This window comes from Bubalus bubalis, chromosome 5 (assembly GCF_019923935.1).
Source record: "Bubalus bubalis isolate 160015118507 breed Murrah chromosome 5, NDDB_SH_1, whole genome shotgun sequence".
Lineage (NCBI taxonomy): Eukaryota > Metazoa > Chordata > Mammalia > Artiodactyla > Bovidae > Bubalus > Bubalus bubalis.
Window position 1 is genome coordinate 9,637,025 of NC_059161.1, and position 10,733 is coordinate 9,647,757.

The window sequence follows — 10,733 nt, forward strand, 5'->3', positions numbered from 1 at the left end:
TGAATAGGAATTTCAGACATAATGAGACCTTGATTAAGAAGGCCTGTGGGAAGAAGACACCATGATAGGTCTCAGCTGTGATTTTCCCCCCACCCCAGCTTTCATTAGTGATGTGGAGCAGTGTTGATTGTAGCAAATTCTCTACTAAACAGAAAATACTTCGCTGCTCCAAAGAGAAATACCTGCCTTACAGCTAGCTTCAATTTGTCCCCAAATCGTTGTCAGTACACAAGGTAAGGCCACGTTTCCTTCCCAGCTTCCTCCTTCTCCGCCCTTCCCCGCTCACTGGTGGCCTCTCCTCCCCTGCAGCCCCTGGAGGCCTTTCTTCTCCTTATTAAAGCAGGACAGGCTCTTGTTTGGGCTCACAGACTGACAGACTGGCCTTCTTGGAAATGATTTCTGTCACCCTCTCTTCAACTAAATGTTGTATTTCAAAGTGTTTCCTGGGGATCGTGGCTAAGAGCTCGTGGCCTAGAACCAGATCAAAGCCAAGCTGGGATCTGGTCCTGAGGGTTACCAGTGGTGGGAGGTGGGCTGAGGGCTTGCCCTGGCCGAGCCTCAGTTTCCCCTCTCTGTGAAGGAAAGCCCACACTGATGCAGGGCTGTTTTGAGGACTGAAGGAGAGAACACATGCTGACTCTCAGAATTTCCCGGCACCCGGCAAGTCTCAGCTATGATTACTGGTTGGTGAACTGCTCCGTAAATGGCCTTTTTCTACTGGGAACTTAGTGTAACAGCTAGCAAGGGGAGAGAATGTTTTCAACTGATTGTATTAGGAAAAGTTTCAAACAGGTGGAAAAGGTGAAGCAATAGTACAATTGACACTGGGGTCCCTCTCCTTGATTCTACAATTGCTTACATTTTGCAGTATATATACATTTTTTTTTCTGAACCATTTCAAAGTAAAATATAGACGTGACCCTAAACACTTAAACACACACCTCTTGAGCAATAAGGACATTTTCCTACATATTCACAATAATCTTTATTACATTTAAGAACATTAATAATGATTACCCAAATTACCTAATTCCTAATCTATATAAAGAGGGCTTCCCTTGTGGCTCAGCTGATAAAGAATCAGCCTGCAATGGGGGAGACCTGGGTTCAACCTCTGGATTGGGAAGGTCCCCTGGAGAAGGGAAAGGCTACCCACTCCAGTATTCTGGCCTGGAGAATTCCATGGATTGTATAGTCCATGGGGTCGCAAAGAGTCAGACGTGACTGAGCTACTTTCACTTTCAATCTATATAAAGAGTTTCAAAATGTCCCCCGTTAAGCCTTCTAACAGATTAAAAATTTTTTTTTCTCAAGGCCTTGCAGAGTTTAACTTTTATTATTTATTAATGGCTATGTGGTATGCAGGATCTTTAGTGCCCTGACCAGGGATCAGATCCATTCTCCCCTCAGTGGAAGCTCCGAATCTTAAACAATGGACCTCTAGGAAAGTTCTAATCAGTTGAGTCGCTCAGTCATGTCTGACTCTTTGCGACCCCATGAGTTGCAGCATGCCAGGCCTCCCTGTCCATCACCAATTCCTGGAGTTTACCCAAACTCAAGTCCATCGAGTCAGTGATGCCATCCAGCCATCTCATCCTTTGTTGTCCCCTTCTCCTCCTACCCCCAATCCCTCCCAGCATCAGGATCTTTTCCTATGAGTCAGCTCTTCGCATCAGGTGGCCAAAGTATTGGAGTTTCAGCTTCAACATCAGTCCTTCTAATGAACACCCAGGACTGATCTCCTTTAGGATGGACTGGTTGGATCTCCTTGCAGTCCAAGGGACTCTCAAGAGTCTTCTCCAACACCACAGTTCAAAAGCATCAATTCTTCAGCGCTCGGCTTTCTTCACAGTCCAACTCTCACATCCATACACGGCCACTGGACAAACCATAGCCTTGACTAGACGGACCTTTGTTGGCAAAGTAATGTCTCTGCTTTTGAATATCCTGTCTAGGTTGGTCATAACTTTCCTTCCAAGGAGTAAGCATCTTTTAATTTCATGGCTGCAATCACCATCTGCAGTGATTTTGGAGCCCCCCAAAAATTAAGTCTGACACTGCTTCCACTGTTTCCCCACCTATTTCCCACTAAGTGATGGGACCAGATGCCATGATCTTCGTTTTCTGAATGTTGAGCTTTAAGCCAACTTTTTCACTCTCCTCTTTCACTTTCATCAAGAGGCTTTTGAGTTCCTCTTCACTTTCTACCATAAGGGTGGTGTCATCTGCATATCTGAGGTTATTGATATTTCTCCTGGCAATCTTGATTCCAGCTTGTGCTTCTTCCAGCCCGGCATTTCTCATGATGTACTCTGCATAGATGTTAAATAAGCAGGGTGACAATATACAGCCTTGATGTACTCCTTTTCCTATTTGGAACCAGTCTGTTGTTCCATGTCCAGTTCTAACTGTTGCTTCCTGACCTGCATATAGGTTTCTCAAGAGGCAGGTCAGGTGGTCTGGTATTCCCATCTCTTTAAGAATTTTCCACGGTTTGCTGTGATCCACACAGTCAAAGGCTTTGGCATAGTCAATAAAGCAGAAATAGATGTTTTTCTGGAACTCTCTTGCTTTTTCCATGATCCAGTGGATATTGGCAATTTTTTTTTTTTTTTTTTGACCACCTCTTTCTTCATTTTATTTATTTTTTTTTTTTAATTTTATTTTATTTTTAAACTTTACATAACTGTATTAGATTTGCCAAATATCAAAATGAATCCGCCACAGGTATACATGTGTTCCCCATCCTGAACCCTCCTCCCTCCTCCCTCCCCATTCCATCCCTCTGGGTCGTCCCAGAGCACCAGCCCCAAGCATCGAGTATCGTGCATCGAACCTGGACTGGCAACTCATTTCATACATGATATTTACATGTTTCAATGCCATTCTCCCAAATCTTCCCACCCTCTCCCTCTCCCACAGAGTCCATAAGACTGTTCTATACATCAGTGTCTCTTTTGCTGTCTCGTACACAGGGTTATTGTTACCATCTTTCTAAATTCCATATATATGCGTTAGTATACTGTATTGGTGTTTTTCTTTCTGGCTTACTTCACTCTGTATAATAGGCTCCAGTTTCATCCACCTCATTAGAACAGTATGGTACTGGCACAAAGACAGAAATATAGATCAATGGAACAAAATAGAAAGCCCAGAGATAAATCCACGCACATATGGACACCTTATCTTCGACAAAGGAGGCAAGAATATACAATGGATTAAAGACAATCTCTTTAACAAGTGGTGCTGGGAACTCTGGTCAACCACTTGTAAAAGAATGAAACTAGAACACTTTCTAACACCATACACAAAAATAAACTCAAAATGGATTAAAGATCTAAACGTAAGACCAGAAACTATAAAACTCCTAGAGGAGAACATAGGCAAAACACTCTCTGACATACATCACAGCAGGATCCTCTATGACCCACCTCCCAGAATATTGGAAATAAAAGCAAAAATAAACAAATGGGACCTAATTAACCTTAAAAGCTTCTGCACATCAAAGGAAACTATTAGCAAGGTGAAAAGACAGCCTTCAGAATGGGAGAAGATAATAGCAAATGAAGCAACTGACAAACAACTAATCTCGAGAATATACAAGCAACTCCTACAGCTCAACTCCAGAAAAATAAATGACCCAATCAAAAAATGGGCCAAAGAACTAAATAGACATTTCTCCAAAGAAGACATAAAGATGGCTAACAAACACATGAAAAGATGCTCAACATCACTCATTATCAGAGAAATGCAAATCAAAACCACTATGAGGTACCATTTCACACCAGTCAGAATGGCTGCAATCCAAAAGTCTACAAGTAATAAATGCTGGAGAGGGTGTGGAGAAAAGGGAACCCTCTTCCACTGTTGGTGGGAATGCAAACTAGTGCAGCCACTATGGAGAACAGTGTGGAGATTCCTTAAAAAACTGGAAATAGACATGCCTTATGATCCAGCAATCCCACTGCTGGGCATACACACTGAGAAAACCAGAAGGGAAAGAGACACGAGTACCCCAATGTTCATCGCAGCACTGTTTATAATAGCCAGGACATGGAAGCAACCTAGATGTCCATCAGCAGATGAATGGATAAGAAAGCTGTGGTACATACACACAATGGAGTATTATTCAGCCATTAAAAAGATATTGGCAATTTTATCTCTGGTTCCTCTGCCTTTTCTAAAACCATCTTGTACATCTGGAAGTTCGTGGTTCACATATTGCTGAAGCCTGGCTTGGAGACTTTTGAGCATTACTTTACTAGTGTGTGAGATGAGTGCAATTGTGCAGTAGTTTGAGCATTCTTTGGCATTGCCAAAGTTCTAATAGATTTTTTATTTTTTCCAAACAAAATCCAATCAAGAGTCTGACATTGAATTTTTTGTCTAGTCTCTTTGTTCTTTTATATTCGGAGCAGTGGAAAAACACCGAGACCGACCTTGCTCCTGAAAGGCTGCAGGTAAAAACGGCCACGGTTCCCACTGAGGTCCCCTGGGGCTGGCACCTTTCCTCACACGGGCCCTGCGATGCACCTGCGTTGTTTGCTTTGTGGAACACGTTCACTACTGGTTTTACTGCTTGATAACTTGAGGTTAGGAACTCTTTTATTGTCTTCATATTCCCACCACCCACACGGGACCGACACACAAATGGTCAACAGAAACCAATGGAAGGAAAACCGACTGGGAGGGAAGGGGGAAGCAGAGGAGGGGACTGGGAAGGAGGCCGGCCTGGCCCTGAACCTGCTTCTCAGGCGGTAGGTGCCTTGGGGGACAGGGGACCTTCTGCTGTCCCGGAGGCGCTGCCCTCCTTGGATTTGGGGAAGACAACTCCCCTCTGTGGCCTGCGCCTTCTTCCTCCTCAGGCTCCTTTCCCCACTTCCACCTCCCTTGCCTGAGCACTAGCTGGGCTCCCCTTGGACCCTTTGTTAACTTTCTTCTCTTCCTCTCAGGAGACGCATTAAACGTTTGACAGTATTTTTAGAAAGTAGTCTATCATAGATTATCTCTTCCTACCACCACATTCATTTATCCAGTACCCTGGGGGCTAACTGCCACGTGATTTCCACCTTCAGGAAGGAAATTCTTGACACAAAGGGAATCCTGGGGTGTATGCACTCTTTGTCAGGAAGGTGTCAGGATACCTCTGAGAGCAGGATCTGCTGAAGGGAAAGGACATGTGTGGGTGTATGAGCCCCTGAGGATGAGCCCCCGAGGCCAAGAGGAGCTGTCTCCAAACACAACTGACACAGCTGGGCTCAGGCTTCAGGGTCAAAGTGTTAGTCCTATTCAGTGTAGAGAGAACAAGGACTGAATTGGCTGGAACAGACCAAAGTTTGTAGACCGAACTTTCTCATGCATGCATGCATGCTAAGTCTCTTCAGTAGTGTCCGACTCTGTGCGACCCCATGGACTGTAGCCCACCAGGTTCCTCTGTCCATGGGCTTCTGCAGGCAAGAATACTAGAGTGGGTCGCCATGCCCTCCTCCAGGGGATCTTTATACCTAATCCCTCGGTAAAATGCTGAGGTGAACAAAAGCAGAGAAGATATAGGGGATGAAGGTTGGAAACTAGATTATCTGCATGGTGGGTTGGCTAATTTCCATTCCAGGCTCACCTCATGGATATGGTTCTCCATCACCTCTCCTTGCTGAGAAGTTGGCTTCCAGTCAAAGTACATAGGCCATTTAATTATTAATCTGAGCAAAACATTGTTAGGAAAGTTAAACTGTTGAGTGTGTGTGTCTGTGTGTACACACGCAGATGCTTTCTGGGTTATCTGGCTGTTTTGTTTTTTCTGTTTACTTTTCTGGGCCCCTGCTCCTCACCATTGGTGGAGACACCTATAAGGTGATCATGACCAACAGTGAATCCTTATGAGCTGTTCGGTCCCCGGCTCCTTGGATGTGTGTGGAAATGTTTGTCAGCTGTAGAGGGCTCAGTACACCAAAAGTGACTGACCTTGACCTTTGATTGGACAGTGTATCTGTGACCAGGAAAAAGTTCAGTGTTCATGTTTGATGATGGTTTTATGCCCTCCTGTCAGTAGAAAGTATTTTATAGAGCTTGCTGATGGCCCAGGGCTCCAGGAACTATCCTTATTATTTAGCCAATGATTTTAATGAGTATATATAAACTCATTCTATTTTTACATTAATAACAGGGAGGGAGAAGTTGGAAGATTAAATAGAGGGGAGGATGGGTTTTAGCTTCACTGCTCAGGGCTACTGGGAAGACTTTTACAGAATTGCTGCTGCTGTTGCTGCTAAGTCGCTTCAGTTGTGTCCGACTCTGTGCGACCCCATAGACGGCAGCCCACTAGGCTCCTCTGTCCCTGGGATTCTCCAGGCAAGAATGCTGGAGTGGGTTGCCATTTCCTTCTCCAATTCACGAGAGTGAAAAGTGAAAGTTAAGTCACTCAGTTGTGCCCAACTCTTAGCGACCCCATGGACTGCAGCCTACCAGGCTCCTCCGTCCATGGGATTTTCCAGGCAAGAGTACTGAAGTGGGTTGCCAAGGCTATGGTTTTTCCTGTTGTCATGTATGGATGTGAGAGTTGGACTCTGAAGAAGGCTGAGCGCTGAAGAATTGATGCTTTTGAACGTGGTGTTGGAGAAGACTCTTGAGAGTCCCTTGGACTACAAGGAGATCCAACCAGTCCATTCTGAAGGAGATCAGCCCTGGGATTTCTTTGGAAGGAATGATGCTAAAGCTGAAACTCCAGTACTTTGGCCACCTCATGCGAAGAGTTGACTCATAGGAAAAGACTCTGATGCTGGGAGGGATTGGGGGCAGGAGGAGAAGGGGACGACAGAGGATGAGATGGCTGGATGGCATCACTGACTTGATGGACGTGAGTCTGAATGAACTCCAGGAGTTGGTGATGGACAGGGAGGCCTGGCGTGCTGCAATTCATGGGGTTGCAAAGAGTTGGACACGACTGAGCGACTGATCTAATCTGATCTGATCTGATTCTCATTATTTCCTTCTTCCTATGGCTGTTTTTCTTTATTTTTCTTTCTTCCTTTCTCCTTCCCTTCTTTCTTTTCCTCTTTCTTTCTTTCTTCAATATTTACTGCATGCTTACAACGTATTACACACAGTGATAAGTGCTGGGTATACAGAGATGAACAACACATGGCCCCAGCCCTCCTGGAACGTGATTTAGTGGGGAGGCGGAGACATAGTTCATTCCAACACAGTGGGAAAGGGTGGAGGTAAGCTTGGTGGAGAGGCCCTAAATCCAGCTTGGCTTGAGAGAGAGGTAGAAAGCTTCCTAGAAGAGATAACTGGATGATTGATTAGGAGTGGGCATTGGGGGTCAAGTAGGGCCCAGAGCCTTTACCTGGGAAACCAAGTCATTCATGTGGTTCAGGAGCGCTGGACAAAGGAATTGGGATGAACTCTGGGGCTGTGGGTTTTCCATGGATGAATGACCACAGACTTTGATGTCACTTGGTGTAGTTAGGACCACATGGACAGGTAGAAATGAGGCCTCCTTCTACTCTGGGAAAGTACAGGTGACCTACCCAGGAAGTACTGAAAATGATCCAAGGTGCCTGCTCAGATAGCTGACCCCAGGGAATCCTGGCAGACATGGGAGAGAAAGTGAGGGGAAGCTCACCATTGAAAACCAGTGCTCAGGGCTGAAGAGTTATGTTAAGGGTAAGCAGGCAAGGTAACGAGGTATGGATAAAGATCAGTGCGTACCAGGGTGGGGCAATGTGGGTTGGAGAGTCAGAGAACTCCTGGCCTCCTACCAAACAAGGGCTAACTTGCACTGCAAGTTTTATTGGGAGCTCAAGAACTCAGGAGTTCTTTGGTCAGTAGTCAGGCAAGTGGCCACAGTAGTTCTGTTCCCCAAGAACAGAGCCCTCCATGAGCGGCTTCATGAGCTACAGGAAGCAGGAGAGCTTAGATAATCTCAGGAACATGAGAAGGAGTCAATTAAGGGAAATTTGATTCCTGCTTTTTGGAGGTCTCAGTCTGAGTAGAAAGCACATATGAGCAGAAAGATATAAGCATCATGTCCAGTAATATCAACTGCAGCAATATTAAAACCACCATTGTCGTCAATGTCTCCTCTGTGGCAGAGTGTTTCATGTATATTTCATTTAACCTTCACACAACAATAGAATGCTATATAATGGTAGAAGTCATTATGACTCACTCATTTCATAGGTGGGGAAATTAAAGTTTAGATGGGTCATAGGTGTGGAATCATAGAATCACTTATTAACCCAGAACATTCTAATTCTTAAGCCTCTGATCTCCTTACTGTGAATATTCAGTGCCACCCATCTTTGAAGACAACAGTCCAACAAAAGTGGAGGAGTGGAGAGACCCTAGACACGGGTGAACTGCTTTTCTGTAGCACAACTGGCTGTTATGAAGATGTATAATTTTTAAATTTCCATTGCTTTAATTACTATAGCCTTAGTACAATAAAAATATTAGCATTAGCCACAAATATATGATTTATTGAGAAAAATATGGATCAGAGAATGGGCTCTCTGAAGTCGATTACCTTGATAGTTATATTGTGTCCCCACAGAATTCATCTCTTGAGGTCCGATCCCCGGTGTGATTGTATTTGAAGGCTGGCCCTTGGGGAGATAATTAGATTTAGTGGAGGTCATGAGGGCGGGGCTTCCATAATGGGATTGTCACCCTTAAAAGAAGAGTAAAGAGACGCCAGAGTGCTTCCTTTGCCTTTTCTCTTTCCTACCCCCTACCTCTGCACACCATGTGCGGACACAGTGAGAAGGCGGCCGGCTATATATAAGCTAGGAAGACTCACCAAGAACTGAATATACCTACACCTTGATCTTGAACTTTCTTCCCTCCAGAACTTTGAGAGAATAAACCTCTCTTAAATCACCCAATCTATAGTATTTTGCTAGAGCAGCCCCTAAAGACCAAATTCGTAGTTGATACCAGCAGCTGAGTGGACACAGGTGTGTATGTGTGTGAACTAGATGCCCTGGTCAGAGGGTTGTTGCCCATATCTTGAGACTCTCACTCTCCACGTGACTTTTGGATGCTCTTTGTCTCATTGATATTTATGAATAATTCTTAGTGCAATAGGCAGTGTCAGTCTCATAATCTGATGGTCCTGAGCTCGGGCCTCAGAAAGGGCAGTTTGTTTGGCTTCCCTGATAGCTCATTTGGTAAAGAATCTTCCTGCAATGTGGGAGACCTGGGTTTGATCCCTGGGTTGGGAAGATCCCCTGCAGAAAGGAAAGATTACCCATTCCAGTATTCTGGCCTGAGAATTCCATGGACTATATAGTTCATGGGGTCGCAAAGAGTCGGACACGACTGAGTGACTTTCACTTTCGTGCAACAATGACTTTTACAAAGCTTTCTAGGGAAAGTATGTGAGCTGCCTTGTGACTCTTCAGCAGATGAGAATGAGATGAATGGTAGTTCATGCAGCAGTTCTCACCACTGAGGGGAGAGCTAGGGTCTGCACAAACCGCTGGACTGCCTGCCTGGCTCCTCGCTCTGGGTGTCCGCGAGCGGCCTGAGGGAGGCATACGTCAAGTGTCAAGTGTATCGCAGCTGCAGGCCTCTTGAACACCCACTGGACTCCCAAGCTATGTGGTCTCCCAGGAATTTGCCACAGGGAGTCTGGTGTGTGTTCAGAGGGACTGCAGCTGCGGTCCCCATGAGAAGAAACGTGTCCTCTAAAAGCAGATGAGCAGAGAGCTGTGGCTTGGGACGGGGACAGCAGCATGCCTCAGGCTTCCTTAGCAGCCTGGTATCCCTCGCAGGGGGACCACGTTGCTTTTCAACATGGGCGGCCCATCAACTCCCTGACTAGGAGGAACCTGCAAAGGTCATTCAGTCCAGTGCTTCTCAGTCTCTTAGGTACGAGAGCTTCATCTGGGAATTTTGTCAAAGGGGAGATCCTTACTCAGTAGGTGGCAAGTGGGGCCTCGGTGTCCTGTATCTTTAACAATTTCCCAGGTGAGGCTGAGGCTGCTGGTTTGCGGACCACCCATGGAATAGCGAGGATCTACTCTTTTCCTCTATGTCAATGTAGGCTGAACTTCAGCGACCATCTCAGTCCAATAAGAATCCATCCTGCTGTAAAGAAGGAAGTTCTCTTGTTCAGTTTTCTTACCTTGTGGGAGTTCTTACTTAGGAAGACCAAATCCCTTTAGTCAAGTCCACTGAGGCCCTTTGGCCAAGTTTTCTGCTCAATGGAGATGGAACTCTAAAGTAGCCCTCTCTCATATCATAATAAGTGATTATTTAAAGACTACTAAGTCAGATCTATGTTTTAATATAATTTTATTTATTTATTTGGTAGTACTGGGTCCTCATTCCTGTGCAGGCTTTCTCTAGTTGCAGCAAGCAAGGGCTACTCTCTAGATGCGGTGCATGGGCTTCTCGTGGCAGTTTCTCTGGTTGGGGATACAGTCTCTAGGGTGCATGCACTCAGTAGTTGCGGCTCCCAGGATCTAGGTTCAATAGTTGTAGTACACGGGCTTAGTTGCCCCTCAGCATGTGGGATCTTCCCGGACCAGGAATCAAACCTGAGTCTCCTGCGTTGGCAGGCAGATTCTTTACCACTGAGCTACCAGAGAAACCTGACATATTTTATTTTATTTTTTTAATATTTATTTATTTGGCTGCATTGGGATGTTCATTGCAGTGCTCAGGATCTTTAGTTATGACATGCAGGATCTACTAATGTTCCCTGATCAGGGATTGAACCTCACCCC

The 10,733-nt window shown here is 45.2% G+C and overlaps 1 long non-coding RNA gene across 1 annotated transcript; it reads left to right on the top strand.

Moving 5' to 3' along the window:
• Positions 1-4,388: 4,388 nt before the first annotated feature.
• Positions 4,389-8,469, top strand: LOC123333625. Its single transcript, XR_006551029.1, has 2 exons — positions 4,389-4,460; positions 8,263-8,469. It is a non-coding gene; the product is annotated as an uncharacterized LOC123333625 (long non-coding RNA).
• The last annotated feature ends 2,264 nt before the right edge of the window (positions 8,470-10,733 follow it).